The sequence below is a fragment of the Schistocerca serialis genome, chromosome 10, assembly GCF_023864345.2.
Source record: "Schistocerca serialis cubense isolate TAMUIC-IGC-003099 chromosome 10, iqSchSeri2.2, whole genome shotgun sequence".
NCBI lineage: Eukaryota > Metazoa > Arthropoda > Insecta > Orthoptera > Acrididae > Schistocerca > Schistocerca serialis.
Window position 1 is genome coordinate 88,216,799 of NC_064647.1, and position 19,462 is coordinate 88,236,260.

General features: G+C 38.1%; 1 long non-coding RNA gene across 2 annotated transcripts; it reads right to left on the reverse strand.

Moving 5' to 3' along the window:
* Window positions 1–957: 957 nt before the first annotated feature.
* Window positions 958–11,367, reverse strand: LOC126424807 (uncharacterized). 2 transcript variants are annotated; one of them, XR_007576215.1, is made up of 5 exons: window positions 11,207–11,367; window positions 3,226–3,524; window positions 2,111–2,306; window positions 1,572–1,929; window positions 958–1,426 (listed from the first exon to the last, which is right to left on the reverse strand). It is a non-coding gene; the product is annotated as an uncharacterized LOC126424807 (long non-coding RNA). The 2 variants fall into 2 exon arrangements; XR_007576214.1 differs by lacking the exon at window positions 11,207–11,367 and having other exon boundaries at window positions 962–1,426; window positions 3,226–5,199.
* Between the last annotated feature and the right edge of the window lie 8,095 nt (window positions 11,368–19,462).

The window sequence follows — 19,462 nt, forward strand, 5'->3', positions numbered from 1 at the left end:
GAATCAGTATGAGAATACTGGTGAGTTTTTGCAGCATTCAACCATTTTTCACTTTAAGAGAAAAGTGGTGAACAACAAACTAAGCTCTCTTTTATTTGACAATTTAATTTAATATTTTGGTTCTGTGTATCTCGAAAATGAGGGAGTCAAAATTTTTCGATCATTGTTCGAAATCTACGTTTGTTACAGGAAATAACAGAAAAGGAAAACAGAAAACCGGTTATTTCAGGAAACGGTTATTTTGACTGGTTTTAACACTCAGGTTCAACTGACATTGGAAACAAAACCGATGTAGCCCCAAACCGATTATTTCAGCAATGATCACAATCCCTACCATCGAGGTTAATGCACCATTTGAAGTCTGTCCTTGACTGATAAACCACGCTCCCCAAACATAAATTATAGACCACTGTTGTCACACAATAACCTATGAAAGTTTAAATGCAATATGAATGAAATAGATTTTCCATCTGTTTAGCTATTTGTCGGTTACTAGTGAGTGCTGTTACACTTCTTGAGAGCAATCTGTAATCATCAGGTACTGGTATATAGCTGGTAATGAGGCGGCATTCTTAATTCCACAGGCTTGCTTCGTTTCCTCCTTTCCTGTTTCACTGCCAAAGTACGGAACTGAACTCACTGGAACGTAATATGTTATGAATACTGTTCGGATCGATATGCACTTAAAACCCACGAAATATGAGCCAAAACTCCTCTACACATGCAGTTAAAATGTTCTCTTACTGCCAGTATATGCCTATAAATGTGCAGCTAAAATTCTTTAATTAGGCATGTCTCTTAAATAAATTCTTTAAAATATGCATCTTACTTGGGAAAATTAATGAATAACCATAAAATATTTTCAATAATCGCTATAATTCAATGAATGAAATGAAGTATAACATAGGTAAGTTTGGTAAATTCCAAAAATTTGAGATTGTCTGAACTACCAACATTTTTTCATATTCTCTAAATGAAAATTTTTCCTGTGTTCAGATAATAACATTTTCAGTCTTGAAAATTATTGTTCAACATCACATGACACTACACATAAGAATTTAAGAGCAGCGGCGTCAGACGATGTAAAATCATCTAAATTCTCAGAGCGTTTGTTTCCTTCCAGTAACTGAGCGATCTTCCGAATCGTAGGACAACCAGGATTTCTATGAAGAACTGCATCTAATTTTCTTCTAAGTCTCTCACTGATCGGACCTGGCCAACTCTTGCTCTGTGTCCTGAGTCCTTCGACGAGAGCCACTGCCTTCATAGCTTCCACGTTACGAGTCTCATGTTTCTCAGTTAGGTCTGGAAGGCCACCAAAGTGCGCTGGGATGAAAGATAGGCTGTGTAACACGCTAGAACTCTTCAGGGCGTACTTGGATTTTGTAATGGCTAAGTTTTTGCTATCTTCAAAGCCCTTTAGGACCTAGAACAAGAAAGTAGTAATCTAGTGAATGTCGGTTTCAAGCTGAAAACTACTGTACAGAGAAATAAGCTTAATATTGGAATTCTATGTTGTGTTCGTTTTCTTTGCTTATTCAATTTATCCATAACTACATACGCATCCATACCTCTTCAACTTTTCTGAGGTTGTCTGCATAATAATTTGCAGCTGAAATCCACGTTCCCCACCCCGTCAAGGCTGGTTCAGGTGGCAGAGGACAGTCACGGTGAGCAGTCTTGAAGGCTCTCACTCGGTGCCTTTATGAAAACCTTCTCTGCCGAAGATATAACGCTGTTAATCTCTGGCAATGCGGCTCTGACCTCTTCAGCCACTCGATGGATGCCATGAGCCAGACACGTGAGGTGAAATAGGGTAAAACACCCCGAGGCACTCTGCAGCCTTCAGCATATATGCGGCACTATCCGTCACAATGGCCAAAACCTTGTTCTCCCCACGTTTCTGGTCCTCACTTCTCCATAACACGCCTGAAAGAAAATCAAAGGATTTTACAAATTTCACACTTTTACAATTTTTTTATTATTATTTCATTATTGGCTCGCGACATGACGTGAAAAACTAATTATTGGCTCGAGATTTGATGTGAAAAACTTCATTCCTATATTACCTATAATTTATTTTAAACTATTCAGTATCAGCGAAACTTACACACTGCTTCCTGCACTGTGCGTGCAATCGTGGCGTGTGTGGTTCGTTCCACTTCTATCTACACTATGATATGTCCTCCTCCAGCCTTGTCAGCAGAGAGTTTTCCAACTATGACCTGCACCATATACCGACCAGTTTCGCCAACGGACAGCCAGACTGGAGAATCGACAATTTCTGTCATAACATTCTCCAATGTCTGTAATAGAGAATCTAAATTAAATCATACACGTAAACAAGTGGCACTGCGTATACATACAAAAACAAAATATATGCGTTTTAGCACCCATATATATTGTGACTGTTTTCGTATGTATATACATTGACCAAAATAAAAGCTGTTCAATTTGCACAAAAAACTACATTATTTAAAAATAAATTTACTTTCTTTTTTGGAGTGAACTTTTCGAGACAGACTGTTTCTGTCTCAAGTCCTTTCCTCAGTTGTCTTTCCCTTTTTTGAAAAACTTCACTCACTTTGAATTTATTTTTTTTCCTTTCAAGTAACAATGTTCATTTTACAAAATTTAACATTTAAAAATAATTTAAATTTGTTTTTAGAGTTTTTTTAAATTAACGATTATTATTTTGGCCCATGTATATACCAAATTTTTTTTAGGTATTTTTAATCCAGAGGTCGTTCTTTTATTGAAAGCAATAACAACATTTTTTTCATCTTGTGGCCTGCTAAGCCTAATGCATCTGAGGATTTTATTTCAGGGTTTGCTCCCTCAGCCTTTGAAGATCCCTCTTCACCACACGGCAGTGGTTCATCCTCCGCCAGCTAAGCCATACCAAAGATGTTCTTCTCTGCCGTAGCTGCCGTCAAGGACCTCGCCATATCCCTGGCAAGGGTTGATAATGGCAAGGAAAAAGGAAAGGTTTAGGATAGGATAGGATAAGAGACAGGTCATTGTGGGATACACTTCGTCAGTTTCCTCCCCTTTGGCCCTCCGGATCCAGAGGACGCAAAACTCCGCGCCCGCTCGGATAGTACTACGTTAAGCCAGTGTCCCCTGAGGAGGGGAAAGGAAATCCTGATGTCTGTCTCTATATACCAAATTATATCCATTGACTTTCACATACTTATGTTCATAAAAATTACCGAAAAACCTTACCTTTTCATATAATGGGTCCACATAGTCCTTTCTGAGCGTTGACTCATGATGAATATGTTTTCCTGTGTATTTTTTCAAGAAGATCTTTAATGCTTCATTCTCCAACTTATTCAAGGAGATGTTTACTTTTATTAAAGCCTTGCAAGGATCTTCACTGAACTCATTTTTGTCGTCCACATTCTTCGAAATGATGAGATCAGTGATTGCTGTGAAGTTTTTAACCATGTCTTGGTTAAATTGTTCTGGTGCTGAGATGTCTTTTAATGCAGATGCTGTTGAAATTTTTTCTCAACCCGCACCTAAAGTGTCGGAGAAGTGAATATCAATAAGTACGTACAATTGTACAAAAATTTAAGATAACAGTGTGTACCCACGAGATGGTCACTCAAAAAAGTGAATGAAGACTACAAATAAGTTTATAAAAATTGTAACTTCGATCCCCACACAAAATTTAACACTTTTTTTCATTTCCAAGATCGCCAAAGGTAATTGCTAAAGGTTTCTTCTTTTCCTTCCCATTCGCACATAGGAAATATGCACATCAATTTACAAACGTACTTAATAATTGTTTCAAGTTCTTGGAAAAATTATCGAAAAAGAGAAAAACAAAATTAAACTCACCTCTTTTTCACATAGTTGGCACAATATTATTTTTCTGTCCATTGTGAAAGCACAATCGCTTCCAATCCATTTCCCAAAATTATTGCTTTTTGGTCTGGGCATATTCGTAATTTGAAGATGGTAGCAAAGAGTTGATGCAAACAGCACAGAAACACATGCAAGAATGTTTCATATTCCGAAATGCCAACAATAACTAGTAGGGCAATGTTGGCGCACTGCAGCGACCTGATCACACATTAACTGTGGGCAACAAATACCGAAGCATGTTTCCTCTAACAATCCATCTTGCAACAATGAACCATCAAAAGTCGTTAGCATCCTTATCCGAGAGACTAAGTAAGTGGAAAAACAGGACTATGTCCTTCCGTAAGCTACCCACGTTTACCTCAAAGGCTTTCATTCTGATGGCTCATCCCGTAGTATCTCATTTTGGAAATTTATTGTTCTAAAATTCTGGGAGGTTCTTGGGTTGTCAGGGAATAAATCAATCTCAATATGACTTCTAAATGTGAAAAATATGCATCTTTAAGGCCATTTTCTCTAAATATGATAATAATATGCTCAAACGCCAAAATATGTAAATATATGCATTTTAAAATTGAATTTAAAGTAGCCCAGTACATCCACAATATCATAATTTCTATAGACACAACACCAGGTACAGTAAAAAAAATGATATGCAAAACATGCAAAATCTGAACTCTAGCTATGACTGTTACAGTGTAACTACTTATCATTCACCTGAATATAAAATCATAACTTTTTAGTTTCAATCAATGTGACGTAGAAGATTTTCTTATGTCGCTTCTTTTTCTTGTTGGAGAATGGTCTTATCCGCTTTTGGACTAAAATTTTTAACAGAGTTATCATCTATACTTATGATTTTTTCATTTAAAATGTTTCTGCACACCAGTGGCGTCACTTTTTGATCAGGAATTGTTCATCTTTCTTAATTACATTGAGAAATTAGCATGAAGGAGCCAGTCGCATGAATTGGTGCCCTTGGTTCAAAATGGTTCAAATGGTTCAAATGGCTCTGAGCACTATGGGACTTAACATCCAAGGTCATCAGTCCCCTAGACTTAGAACTACTTAAACCTAACTAACCTAAGGACATCACACACATCCATGCACAAGGCAGGATTCGAACCTGTGACTATAGCGGCGCGCGGTTCCAGACTGAAGCGCCTAGAACTACTCGGCCACAGCGGCCGGCTGGTGGCCTTGGTAGCAGTTTCTTTGTTCAACTACTATTTCCAGTAAACTAATGGTGGTACTGCTGCTAAATTTTTATGGATTTTATCTATACTCCCCATGTATATGCCAATCTGTTAACTTATATGCCTGTTATTATTATGCTAGTCCATTGGCAATTTTTTGTTATTATTTGTGCTGTTGTTTATGCATTTGTCACATATGAAATATGCACATCAATTTACAAATGTACTTAATAATTGTTTCAAGTTCTTGGAAAAATTATCGAAAAAGAGAAAAACAAAATTAAACTCACCTATTTTTCACATAGTTGGCACAATATTATTTTTCTGTCCATTGTGAAAGCACAATCGCTTCCAATCCATTTCCCAAAATTATTGCTTTTTGGTCTGGGCATATTCGTAATTTGAAGATGGTAGCAAAGAGTTGATGCAAACAGCACAGAAACACATGCAAGAATGTTTCATATTCCGAAATGCCAACAATAACTAGTAGGGCAATGTTGGCGCACTGCAGCGACCTGATCACACATTAACTGTGGGCAACAAATACCGAAGCATGTTTCCTCTGACAATCCATCTTGCAACAATGAACCATCAAAAGTCGTTAGCATCCTTATCCGAGAGACTAAGTAAGTGGAAAAACAGGACTATGTCCTTCCGTAAGCTACCCACGTTTACCTCAAAGGCTTTCATTCTGATGGCTCATCCCGTAGTATCTCATTTTGGAAATTTATTGTTCTAAAATTCTGGGAGGTTCTTGGGTTGTCAGGGAATAAATCAATCTCAATATGACTTCTAAATGGAAAAATATGCATCTTTAAGGCCATTTTCTCTAAATATGATAATAATATGCTCAAACGCCAAAATATGTAAATATATGCATTTTAAAATTGAATTTAAAGTAGCCCAGTACATCCACAATATCATAATTTCTATAGACACAACACCAGGTACAGTAAAAAAAATGATATGCAAAACATGCAAAATCTGAACTCTAGCTATGACTGTTACAGTGTAACTACTTATCATTCACCTGAATATAAAATCATAACTTTTTAGTTTCAATCAATGTGACGTAGAAGATTTTCTTATGTCGCTTCTTTTTCTTGTTGGAGAATGGTCTTATCCGCTTTTGGACTAAAATTTTTAACAGAGTTATCATCTATACTTATGATTTTTTTCATTTAAAATGTTTCTGCACACCAGTGGCGTCACTTTTTGATCAGGAGTTGTTCATCTTTCTTAATTACATTGAGAAATTAGCATGAAGGAGCCAGTTGCATGAATTGGTGCCCTTGGTTCAAAATGGTTCAAATGGTTCAAATGGCTCTGAGCACTATGGGACTTAACATCCAAGGTCATCAGTCCCCTAGACTTAGAACTACTTAAACCTAACTAACCTAAGGACATCACACACATCCATGCACAAGGCAGGATTCGAACCTGTGACTATAGCGGCGCGCGGTTCCAGACTGAAGCGCCTAGAACTACTCGGCCACAGCGGCCGGCTGGTGGCCTTGGTAGCAGTTTCTTTGTTCAACTACTATTTCCAGTAAACTAATGGTGGTACTGCTGCTAAATTTTTATGGATTTTATCTATACTCCCCATGTATATGCCAATCTGTTAACTTATATGCCTGTTATTATTATGCTAGTCCATTGGCAATTTTTTGTTATTATTTGTGCTGTTGTTTATGCATTTGTCACAAGCAAATGCAGTGGAGCATCTGAATTTTTTCTGCTAAGATACATCTTTGCTGCTGTCTCTGTTAGAAGTTTAACTCTTCTTAGCACATACATTTACCCCAACCTGGCAGCTATTGGTATTGATGCTACAACATTTGTTACTGATCCAGATCCATATTTCTGTAATTATTGAAAATATATCTACAGAATTTATGTATATCACTACAAGCAAATTAATACCATCTTTGCCACACAGAGGCGCCACGTCAGAGATTAAGCAGCCCCTCCCACTGGAGGTTCGAGTGCTCTCTCGGGCATGGGTGTGTGTGTTGTTATTAGCGTAAGTTAGTTTTAGTAGTGTGTAAGTATAGGGACCGACGACCTCAGCAGTTTGGTCTCTTAGGAGTTCACACACCATCTTTCCAATTCAAAACTGTAACTAGCAGCTCCCTAAATAGCATCTGCCTTATATACTGCATCTTTATGTGTTCTTCATGATTGACTGAAAATTGCAAGTAAATGTCTGAGATTTTGAAGGCAGTGGTTGAGATTAATATTAAGTTGTAGTGATGTATAAGAATAACTATTACTGTACTGACTTACGTAGTTTAGTCAATAAATTTTGAAATGTCATTATCTAACCAGCAACTTACTAACGTCCATAAAGAAGAATTTGCAGTACGTTTAAGTTTCATCCACACAATATATATTCGTCGGCTGATCAAAATTCATTTATAAAATTCATTCATAAACTCTCAGAAACTAAAAATCTGTCAGTAAAATTAGAATAAGTTCCTAGATGGGTATATCAGTAGAATGAAATTGAACTAACTTCCTGATTTTACATGAGGATAATATTCATCATATGTCAAAATATGCGACAGTGGATCATGAACATAGCTTCCCTGTTAAGTCGTACATTAGGAGTTTATGTCGCTTGACTATTTGTCCAGACTGCAAATCTGGTACTGTTACATGAATGAATACATTCCCACAGTAATTAGCAACTTTCTTACTCCTTACAAATTACATAATATTTGAGAAGCGGCCATACAGGATACAGTTTAGCTGACTGTTTTTCAAGGATTCCTTGTGGGGTGTGTGAGTGGGTATGTACGTTAAAAACAGTATTTAATTTGAGTCCATAAACATATCATGACACTGCACTGAACAGATATTTGAATGTTGTGGAACGGCAGTTGAATTTAGTGAAACTAAACTTCTAATTGTTGTTGTTTATAGGTCTCTGAACTCTGACTTCAGAGTATTTCTGCTCAAGCTAGAGAGGGTTCTTGATTCACTTTGTGGCAAGTACCAGAAATTAGTTACATGTGGTGGCTTCAATATAAATTTTGAATATGATGGTGCCAGAAAATGGATGTTGGTAGAACTCCTAAATTCATATGATCTGATACAGACTGTGTTTTATCCAACAAGGGTGCAGGGGAACAGTAGCACAGCCATAGACAATATTTTTATTCATTCTTCCTTACTATGTAGATAGGCATTCTGTTAGTAAAAGGTGAATGGTCTTTCAGACCACAATGCGCAAATTTTAAAACTAAAAGGCTTTTGTACTCAAACAAATGTCACATACAATTAGAAACTATGTAGGAAAGTTAACACAACAGCAATAGAGAGTTTTTTTAAACCTTGTTAAGGAACAAGAGTGGCACAATGTTAATACTGAAGATAACATAGATGATAAATATAATGCTTTCCTTAATCCTTTTCCCATGGTCTTTGCGAGTTGCTTTTCATTAGAATGCTCTAAATGGGGTAATAGGGAGCTCAGATGGCACACTAGTAGGATAAGGATATCATGTAGAACAAAGTGGTAATTATACCAAAACGTTAGAAGTAGTCACAATCAAGAACCAGTAGCCCATTACAATCAGTATTGTAAGGTACTTAAAAACATTATTAGGAAGGCAAAGAGTATGTGGTATCCAAATATAATAGGTAATTCACAGGATAAAATTAAACCATATGTACAGTTGTGAAGGAAATGTCTGGTCAGCAGCACAACATCGACGATACAAAGTCAGTTCATAGTAAAATTATTTCTGTTCCTGATAAATCAGGTACATGCACATAATTTAACAATCATTTTCTGAGCATTGAATTAAATAAAAATTTAGTTTCTACAGGGAATCATATAACTTTCTTACCAGATGCATTTCTGCGACTGACATCTGAAATACTCCTCAGTGATACAGACAAGGGGGGGACTGAGTCAATAATTAAGTGACAGAAGACTAAGAACTCTCATGGATATGATGGAGTGCCTAGCAGAATATTAAAGTACTGTGCTGCACGTGTTAGCCCAGTATTTAGCCATATTTGTAATCTTTCCTTTAGGAATGGTCGCCAGCTGCTGGTGGCCAAGCGGTTCTAGGCGCTTCAGTCTGGAACCATGTGACCGCTATGGTAGCAGGTTCGAATCCTGCCTTGGGCATGGATGTGTGTGATGTCCTTAGGTTAGTTAGGTTTAAGTAGTTCCTAGTTCTAGGGGACTGACCACCTGAGATGTTAAGTCCCATAGTGCTCAGAGGCATTTGAACCATTTTTTTAGGAATGGTCAGTTTCCTGAACGATTAAAATACTTAGTAGTAAAGTCGCTTTATAAAGAGGGAGAAAAGGATAATGTAGACCATTTTAGACTTATTTCTAAGCCATTGGTGTTTGAAAAGTTATTGAAAAGACTGTGTATGTAAGGATAATTCATCATTTTATCTCATACGATTTGCTAACAAATGTACAGATCGGCTTTAGAAGTTGTTAAACAACTGAAAATGCTATATTCTCTTTTCTCTGTGAGGTACTGGATCGGTTAAACAAAAGGTTACGAACGATAGGCATATTTCTTGATTTAACTCAGGTATTTGATTGTGTTGATCACAAAATATTGCTCCAGAAGTTGAACCATTACAGAATACAGAGAGCAGCTCACAATTGGTTCACCTTTTACTTTAGCAACAGAGAGCCAAAGGTCATTATTCACATTGTTGAGAATGACTGTGATTTGGAGTCTGTGTGGAGACAGTGAAGTGGGGGTTGCCCCAGGGATCAGTTTTGGATCCACTCCTGTTCATTATTTATATAAATGATATGCCATCTAGTATTACAGGTAACTATAAAATATTTCTGTTGCTTGGTAGTAAATGATGTTGTGTGCAACACTGGTCTGGTTTCAAATAGTGCAGTTCAAGACCTAAGTTTATGGCTTGTAGAAAATAAACTAACGCTAAATCACAGTAAGACACAGTTTTTACAGTTTCTAACACACAATTCAACAAAACCTGACGTTTTAATTTCGCAGAATGAGCAAATGATTAGCGAAACTAAACAGTTAAAATTTTTAGGTGTCGTGGAATGCCCTCATTCAGGATCTTGTTCAAAGACTTAATGCTGCCATTTTTACAGTTGGAATGGTATCTGAAGTGCGTAATCATTCGACAGGAAAATTAGTCTACTTGGCTTATTTTTTACTCCCTTATGTCATATGGTATTATATTTTTGGGTAACTCTTCCCATTCTAAAAGAATATTTTTGGCTCAGATATGGGCAGTTCAGGCAATATGTGGCATGAGCTCATGAACCTCTTGTCGACCCCTGTTCAAGAGTCTGGGTATTTTGACATTGGCCTCTCAATATATATATTCCTTACTGTCGTTTCTTGTTAACAATTTTAGCTCATCCCCAATAATAAAGAGCCTTCACTCACTTAATACTCGGCAGAAATCAAACCTGCATTTGGATGAGGCTTCCTTAACTCTTGTACAGAAAGGTGTGCAGTATACTATTGCATCCATTTTCAGTAAGCTACCGCTAGAATTAAAAAATCTTAGCAGTAATCCACGAGCTTTCAAATCGAAACTGAAGAGTTCCCTCCTTCTGTTCTGTCGAGGAGTTCCTACAAAAATCAAGCTGATTCTTGTTGTATTTGTGAATACATTTACTCAAACTTATGGCTTAACTTTTTTGGGTTCATAATTATTTTATTTTTATCCATTATTACTTTCATATTTTAATTTCATGTACTGACACGTTCCATGACCATGGAGATTGGCTCTTCAATTAGGTCCTACGAAACTTGAGATGTAAGTAAATAGATATTCACAAGACCTTTCTCATATGATGAGTATATTTCTTTCATATTCTTAACACAGTTTTTTAAAATGTTTCTGGTGCCTCTCTCTAATTTGTCATAGAATTACTGGTACTGAATGAGATTTTCACTCTGCAGTGGAGTGTGCACTGATATGTAACTTCGTGGCAGATTAAAACCGTGTGCTGGACCGAGACTCAAAAGGCATAGGTCTCAAGTTCGAGTCTTGGTCTGGCACACAGTTTTAATCTGCCAGGAAGTTTCAATTACTGATACTGTTCTAGTCGTGAAAAAGTTTGTAATACATCAAGTCTTGGAATAAAAAATAATTTTTTAAACCACTTACATTTTCTCAGAATTAATATATCCTTCAGTATTGCAGTGTAACGGTGACATGGGATTTGGAATTGACAACAAGACAGCTGAAACCTGTGTCATGTTCCTAGACACCAACGGATTATCACACGTATAACAGCCACTTTATTGGTTAAGATTTTAGTTAACTTGGAATGATTATCACAATAAAATATACAGCAGCTGTGCAGAAAGAGGTACAAACCTGTATGAAATAAATATATGAAACATATAGAAAATGTACTGAGAATGCATTTTAATGAAAGCAGATTGTGAACATACTACTGCAAATAATACAGCTTTTCTATTGACACAAATAAGAAATTGATCTTTGAATACCTGATTGGTATCTAGCGAATACTAGATAGTTGGAAATGTAGCAGAAGCATACAAGAATTTTATAAAGTATCCCACTCACATAAAATATTTAACACACTGTATCTATTTGTGTTACTTTATGTACAGTACACAATTACTATTATTTCACAAAATGAATTTTACATTATATGGAGATTATGGAGTATAAGTACCACTTGACATCACATAGTTGAACAAGATTCTAAATCGTTAAGTAAACAGTACAGAGGAATAAAGCTATAACAATATTTATAAGGTACCACCAAAGTTCAAGAAAAATAATATAAAAACCAAAGCTGATGTATTTTGTGGCACTGCAAATACAGTAACCCTAATCCAACATAACATTTTTTGGAAACAAGCAACAAGACAACACAAAATAACATAACCATTTATAAATTGTGAGCCACTGCACAATGAGCTACTACCAACAAATGGTAGAAACAGCAGTAAGGAACAGATATGGACCAGCGATGTAATCCTTAATGAACATTTTACTAGTGATGAACAAAAAGAAAATCTAAGTAAATAATGACCAAACAATTACATCAAGTAATTTCAGCTAACCAACTGCCAAACTGTACTCACAAATTCATTCCATTTACAACAGGAAAACAAATGCAGCCAAGACTCCTATAGTTAAAAGTTCAATGTGTATTTAATTTATAATGGGAAATATAATTTCAGGATGATCAAATGTGTAATATCATCAAGGTAAGGTATTATTAAGGCTAAACATAAGAAAGTAATTTCTGCCAAGTGCACTTTTGACTGAGCAGAGAACACATAAGAATTCAAGTCATTTACAAGAAAATATTGCTTAGACAAGATAGTATAAAAATCTTCGTGGCACAAATAATTCTTTAACATACATCATACATCATTCAAAGAACTAAATGTATAAATTGCTGAAGAATAATTGGTTTCAAAGCAGCGTTAGAAAACCAAGGAAGATTACTCAAAAATTAGGTACATAAAAAAGTAATTAAAACGCAATGGGTGAAATTCTTGCATGAGCAACACATACAAGTATGTGATTGAAACAATTAGCATTAAATACACACAACTCTCAATGTGCTTACACTTAAATGTAATTGTCTAAAGGACAGAGCAATCTGTAATCTAGTAGTACATTCAATTTTATCACGACATAACTATAGCAAAAGGGAAATGAAATTTTGAAACAACATAAGTTTCTACAAAATCATTCTTATCACTGTAAGTCTCACTGCAAATGAAAATGGATCACTTAATCGATTAGATAGGTATTTTGAGTATTTAATCACATTGTATTCATGTGTGGTTATAAAGCTTTATCCGCATTTTAGACAGTGCTTCATCGATTAAGAATATGCATACATGATTTACGTTTGAGTCTGAGATCAGAAACGTACTGTACAATATTCTCTATTCACTGTTTATACAAGGTGGAGAAAAATTGTGTCACGAAATTTTAACCCTGGGTATCTGACGCCAGTAGGAACCAAAATTACTAATGTTGTGTTGGTCGACAAGACACCATTTTTAAACTATAGAAACTTGGCGCCACGCGCTCCGATTGCCCGTGGGACTGCCCTGTTGCCGTTTGTTGGTTGACGGGCATCGCTATCGTTGTCGGTTCACACGTACAAATACTATACGCACACGTTGGATTAGGTCTTGCTGTTTGTCTCCGTCTCACGTCAGAGACTTTCACACGTAAGCTTCGCTTCAGAGCACACACACGCTGCGTGCGATAGTCATACAGTAAGCACAGCGGCATAGTATTCGTTTGAAGAACAAGGAGATATGGTTTTTGTTTGTGGACTAGCCGATGGTAATGCGCATGAAGCTCGACGATTGTATGAGGAACGGTACCCAGCAAGACCGCAAAAGTTTACAGCAATTCACTGGGGACTTGCCGAAACAGGCTCGTTGGTGGGATATGAAGGTAATGCTGGAAGACCTCGAACATGACAGGATGTTGCGTTTGAAGAGACTGTTCTCGAGCGCTTCGAAGAAGAACCGGCGACATGTACTCGAGTGGTTGGACACGACATGGGGGTCACTCATCGGTTAGTCAGGAATGTTTTGAGGGATGACGGCCAGCATCCATTTAGTTTCTGCCTTGTCGAAGACCTAAATCCTCTGGCGGTCTATGAACACAGGCTAAGTTTTTGCCCGTAGTTTCTGCGACATGTTGCACGAGATCCCGTCTTCCCCGCCATTGTGTTGTTTACCAACGAGTGAACCTTCCATCTGGATGGCCTTTACAACACTCGAAACGTTCATTACTGGGCAAGGAGTCACGTCACATCACCTACTTCCGCGGACACCAGGAACAATTTTGGCTCAACATTTGAGCAGGCACTGTGGGTGACCATCTAATTTGACCGGTCCTTCTACCTCCTCGACCTACTGGGGTAAATTACCTTCAATTTTTGCAAGAAACTCTATCTGGCCTGCTGGAAGATGTTCCCATGGACATACAGCTATGCATGTTGTTGCAGCATGATGGGGCGCCTGCACAAAACTGTCATGCTGTGTGCAGATATTTAAATGAACTCTTAGATGGCTCGGTAATTGGCAAAGGAGCTCAGATGACATCGCCCCCGCGATCACCAGACCTCACGCCACCAAACTTTTTCCTGTGGGAATTCTTCAGGGTTCTGGTTCACACACATAGACGGGAACCGCCTAGAAACGAAGAGGCATTCATGGCTCGCATTCAACTTACCGCCAATCACATCAGGGCAATGACAGGAATATTTGAGAGAGTTCGGCAAAACATCGTTCCATGCTACTAAGCTTGTGTCGCGTCAGAGGGTCACCAGTTCGAGCACCTGCTTTAAGTAAACAATGTCCTAGGTAGAAAAGAGGCCCCTTTCAAGGCCAATGCAATTAGCAAATACTTTCTGTATGTTAACTAACAGCTGTTGATGGGTTTGTTCCTAGTAAATCTTATCATGAAACTACAATAGATGTGCTAGGACCCTGCAGCTTACGCCCCCAGGACTCCAGAGTGGAAGGCTGGCGCCCTGCCACTGAGCATGAAGGCCGCCTTGGATACATCCCCATCTCTCATGCGTTATCCAGCAAAATGCAATCCCGGGGCCTATCGGAGCGCGTGGTGTGAAGTTCCAGTAGTTTAAAAATTGTGCGTTGTCGAGCTACACAGCAATAGTTAGTGGGTTAAGCTGGAGGGGGGGAGGGGGAGGTTGAGCCGTACTCACTCCCAACTATACGTTTTCGTGAACTTCCCTGTCTATCTATGTTTGGTTTCCCGCCCTTCCTGTGGTTACGTCGTGGTTCTTCTTCCTTCTACGTGTGGCAGCAGCGATGTGTATCGATATTTACACCGTGTACCATCTTTGGTTTTGTGCATATAGTTTCTGGCTAGGGTGTCTGCAGTGAGTCGGTTGGTTGCGGCGGACCAGGTAAGTTATCTCCCCGAGCTGCAGTCGGCTGGGTCCACTGGCAGTCCCTGCACAGTGTCGGAGCGTGTGTGGAGCTGTCCATTAGCTACGAACTTAGTGGTTCACCAACCCAGGACGTCAAAGTTGGGTAGTGGTTTCAAGTACCCAAGCCATGTCTATTCATGTTGTGTGATTCGTTTCGGTGGTTCGCTGTTGGGGAGGTTTTCCTGTGAGTAACACCAAATGTTTCTATTTTGCTTGAATTACCCACCATGCGGTGCAATTAACTATATTGATTGACTACAATTCGAGTGCACCAGAGAAATTTTCTGCCTTGTGGCCATTAGTGTTCTGGTTACCTGCCCTGCCCACTGACGTAATTTCAGGCATTGTTCCTTTTGGGTGGAGTTAACTGTATTACCGTATATCAAATTTAAGTGTACCAGAGGAATTTTCTGCCTTGTGGCTGTTAGTGTTCCAGTTATCTGCCCTGGCTACTAACGTAATTTCAGGCAGCGTCCTTTCCTCACCTGTTGTCGCTGTCCAACATGGTGTGTAGTTTTGACAGCGAATACATATTTCATTGTGGATAATCACGTCCGTATCTTTTATGTTTGAGTTCTCATGTACTGATTGGTAGCAAGCAAGTGGTTGTGTCAGCCGATCCGTGGCTGTTCCCTGGTTGGATTCCGACAGATCAAGTGTAGTTGGGCTCACCACTTGACTGAACTAAGTGAACGAGGGCAGACAGACCTCCCTGGAGGCTTCTGAGTGCCGTTTTCTTTGTTGTTCTTCTCACCAGTGTTTAATTGTCTGTTTACAATCTATCATAGCCAATGATTTAAAAATTCTTGTTTTTACTGTATTTCTTGTGTTTTTGAATTTTGGAAAATCAATTGTGGGGCTTAAGCCACTTAAGACGTTATGCTTGAAATTACCCTTTAAGCAAAAACATTGTGGCCTTCTGCCTTAAAAGATTATGGTAATATAGTTCAAAATTTTAAGATTTAACTGTGTCCCTCAGCTGCTTGTATTGCACCTTGCATATGATTGTTCTGTTGAGGTTTTCCAGCCTCGCTGTGATACCATATATATTTTAATTATTTTATTTGCTATTTTAATTGCATTTTTTTATTTTGTGGACTTTTAAGATTTCTTGTTTGGAGGCATTTAGCTGTGAAATAATTGCCTTTTTGAAACTCATAGTTCTAAAGATTCGGCTAATTGACGTTTTGGTTTAAAGGTGTTCTCAAATTACAATAAATTACAATTTTGAGTGAACCTGACAAACACCTTATTTGGCCCTTTCCTCAATCCTAACCACCTGTTTTGCTCTGTGGGTTTAGAGGGCGTTTCAATTAGTAATTTTGATTTTCACTGGCATGAGGTATTCAGGGTTAAAATTTCCTGACACAATATTTCTCCACCCTGTATAGCCCACTAATATGACACCTAACATTTATTATGTAAAGGCATATATGGGTGCTAGAAAATCATTTTAACTTACTCTATATGCTAAGCAACCTGTCTGCGTACATTTTTGGTGGAAGGGAACGCTTCATCAGTTAGTAGTAGTATCACATTGGTGACTGATGATTTTACTGTCTACCATCATTGAATACTTATAAGGAAATTCAGATCCTACAGAGGATCACTTTTTGGTGTACTGAATTGATTTTTAATACTGGATATTTGTAACATAATACTCCAAGCAAGACAAGGAACCCAATGTTAATCAATCATAAGATTAGTACTAAGTTTCTGGAGATTTTCACATTGCTTAAGTGTCTATAGTTAAGGTTAGAGAGTGACATAAAATGAACAAGTTTAATGGGGAACAGGGATGTTTACTAGAGAAGTTGAATTTGTGATAAGCCTCTAGGAAAATGCCGTGGATCTATTAGGGGCTCTGTGTGTAAGTTGCTGGTGCTATGTATTCCTTAATACTGCTCAAGTGTTTGAGATTCATGTCAAATAGGCCTGAAAGTGGAAAACGAAGAAACTCACAGAGGCATTGCTAGGATAGTAACATGCTGCTAGAACTGCCACATGAATGTAACAGGGATGTTGAATGAACTGAATTCAGAAAATAATGAGAAAATAGTAACTTGTTCATCACAAAACTTGTTGACTGAATTTCAGTGTCCAACATTATAGATAGACTGTAAAACAATCACATTGGCTTTGTCATGTATCTTGCATAGGGATCATAAGAATAAGGTGAAAAGGATTTGGAGACACAGAAATTATTTTTCCCTCAGTCTGTGTGCAAATGGAATGCAATAGGGAATGGCTAACGTTGATCCAAAGTACACTTCACCACACCCCTTGTGGTATCATGTGGAATGTTTATGAAGATATAGGCATAAGGAAATTAAAAGAACAAATTTTATCAGAAGTGAAGACATACTAACAGGCAAGTGATTGCAAATGTATTCAGTCAATATTTATAGAATGTCAAAGAAGTAAGATAAAAAAAAAGAAAAAGGAAGAACAATAAAAAATAGAACAGCATCTGAACAACTGCAAATTTATCTAGGCTCTCAGAAACCAACGACTAATTTAAGGGTACTCTGACTGCCTGTGGATCGAAGATTATGTCCATTAAATCATTAAATGTGACATAATCATGTCGTATTTTGGTACTGAATAATAAATTTCTCCTTATTGCTATGGATTATCTTTATAGCACCTCACTTTGTTAGGAATGACCTTGTTCTGTTTCATGTGAAATATTTTCATATTCACAACCCTCATTAAGTAATTTTTACGTTCTACCTAGATAGTTGCTGCATTTAGTGAAGACCATTCTTTTTGTTTAACATTGCAAAGTTCTAAGTTGACCAGAGTTTATTTGTGAAGCTTCATGTTTTATAAATAATTTTTCACATAATAGCATTCATATTGAGAAAGTGGTAACAGATTACTGTATTTTTTTTTTTTCATTTCAATGACACCTTCAGACACATTTTAATTTCAGTTATGTAGCATTAATTGCATTAGAAGTATGTAAGTTCATCATTAGGTGCCATTGTAATTTACTTTTAAAAGGGAGATAACTATCATATTAGGAAATATATCAATTTCTTTACTACTTTGAGATTTAAAGTACTGTTAATATATAGATTTCTGGAGGCAGAAGATAATTCTTCTTTCCTTCACATATATACAGAGATCAGCCAGAATATTGTAACCACCGACCTACCGTCGGTATAAACACGTCCAGGCGAGAAATGACTGCTAATCAGACACCCACATGGTGTATGAAGTGTCAGTGAACATGCTGTCCGTGTGTAGAATGGAGAGGTGTGCTGTTATTTGTGTTTGACCGAGAACAGAGTCTGATAGCCAGGAAGCTCAGTACGAGCTTCTCGGAAACTGCACGACTTGTCAGGCATTCGAAGAGCACTGTGGTGAGTCTCTTCAACACGTGGTGAAACCATGGCGAACCATGTCCAGACATTGTGAGGTTCGTCGGTCACCCCTCATGTCGGACGTCATAGCATGGCCACGTAAAACAGGACAGGCATAGAACTGTGGCGCAACAAACATCAGGCTGTGTCGGAACACACAGTGCACTGAACACTCATAATTATGGGTTTCTGCACCCGACAAGCCAAGCATGTGACAATGTTAACGTCACGACATCGACAACGGCAGCTGAAATAGGCATCTGACCATCGGTACTGAACGCTGGTACAGTGACAGAGCGTTGCGTGGTCTGATGAATCCCAGTACCTTCTATATGACGGCTATGGGGTGGGGACAGGGGCGGGGGAATCTGTCGTCTTCCAGGGGAACAGCTCCTTGATACCTGTACTGTGTGATGAGGACAAGCTGGCGGTGGCTCTATTATGCTGTGGGGAACATTCACATGGGCGTCTGTGACCCAGTGGTATTCATGCAAAGCATTATGACAGTCAAGGAATATTATGCACTGGTTCCAGACCTTCATGACGATCATGTTTCCCAACAGCAGTGGCAATTTTCATAAGATAATGCACCATGTCCCAAGGCCAGGGGTGTGGTGGAGTGTTTCGAGGAACACATCAGTGAGTTCCAGATCATGTGCTGGTCTCTCGCTACATTTGAACCATATCAAACACATCTGAGACATGACTGAACGCCGCATCAGAGTTCATCGTTACCCTGTTCAGAATTTAGGGGGAGTCAAAGCATTTGTGTGTACAGGTGAACTCTCTTTCAGTGATATTCAAGGCCTCACTGCTTCCATGCCAAGACGCACCACCGCTTTTATCTGTGACAAAGGAGGATTACCAGCTATAAGGTATGTGGTCATAACGTTCTGGTTGATCAGAGTACAATAAATTCAAAATTGTAGATGATGAGTAAACTACTACCAATGAATAAGGATAAAAGCTTTGACACTACAAATTATCCTGTACGTTTTCTTCGTTTTTTGGTATGTGTGTCGGTTTGTCTGGACCAAACTGAATTTTAATGATAAGTTTAGTTCGGTGGTATTGAATCTGAGA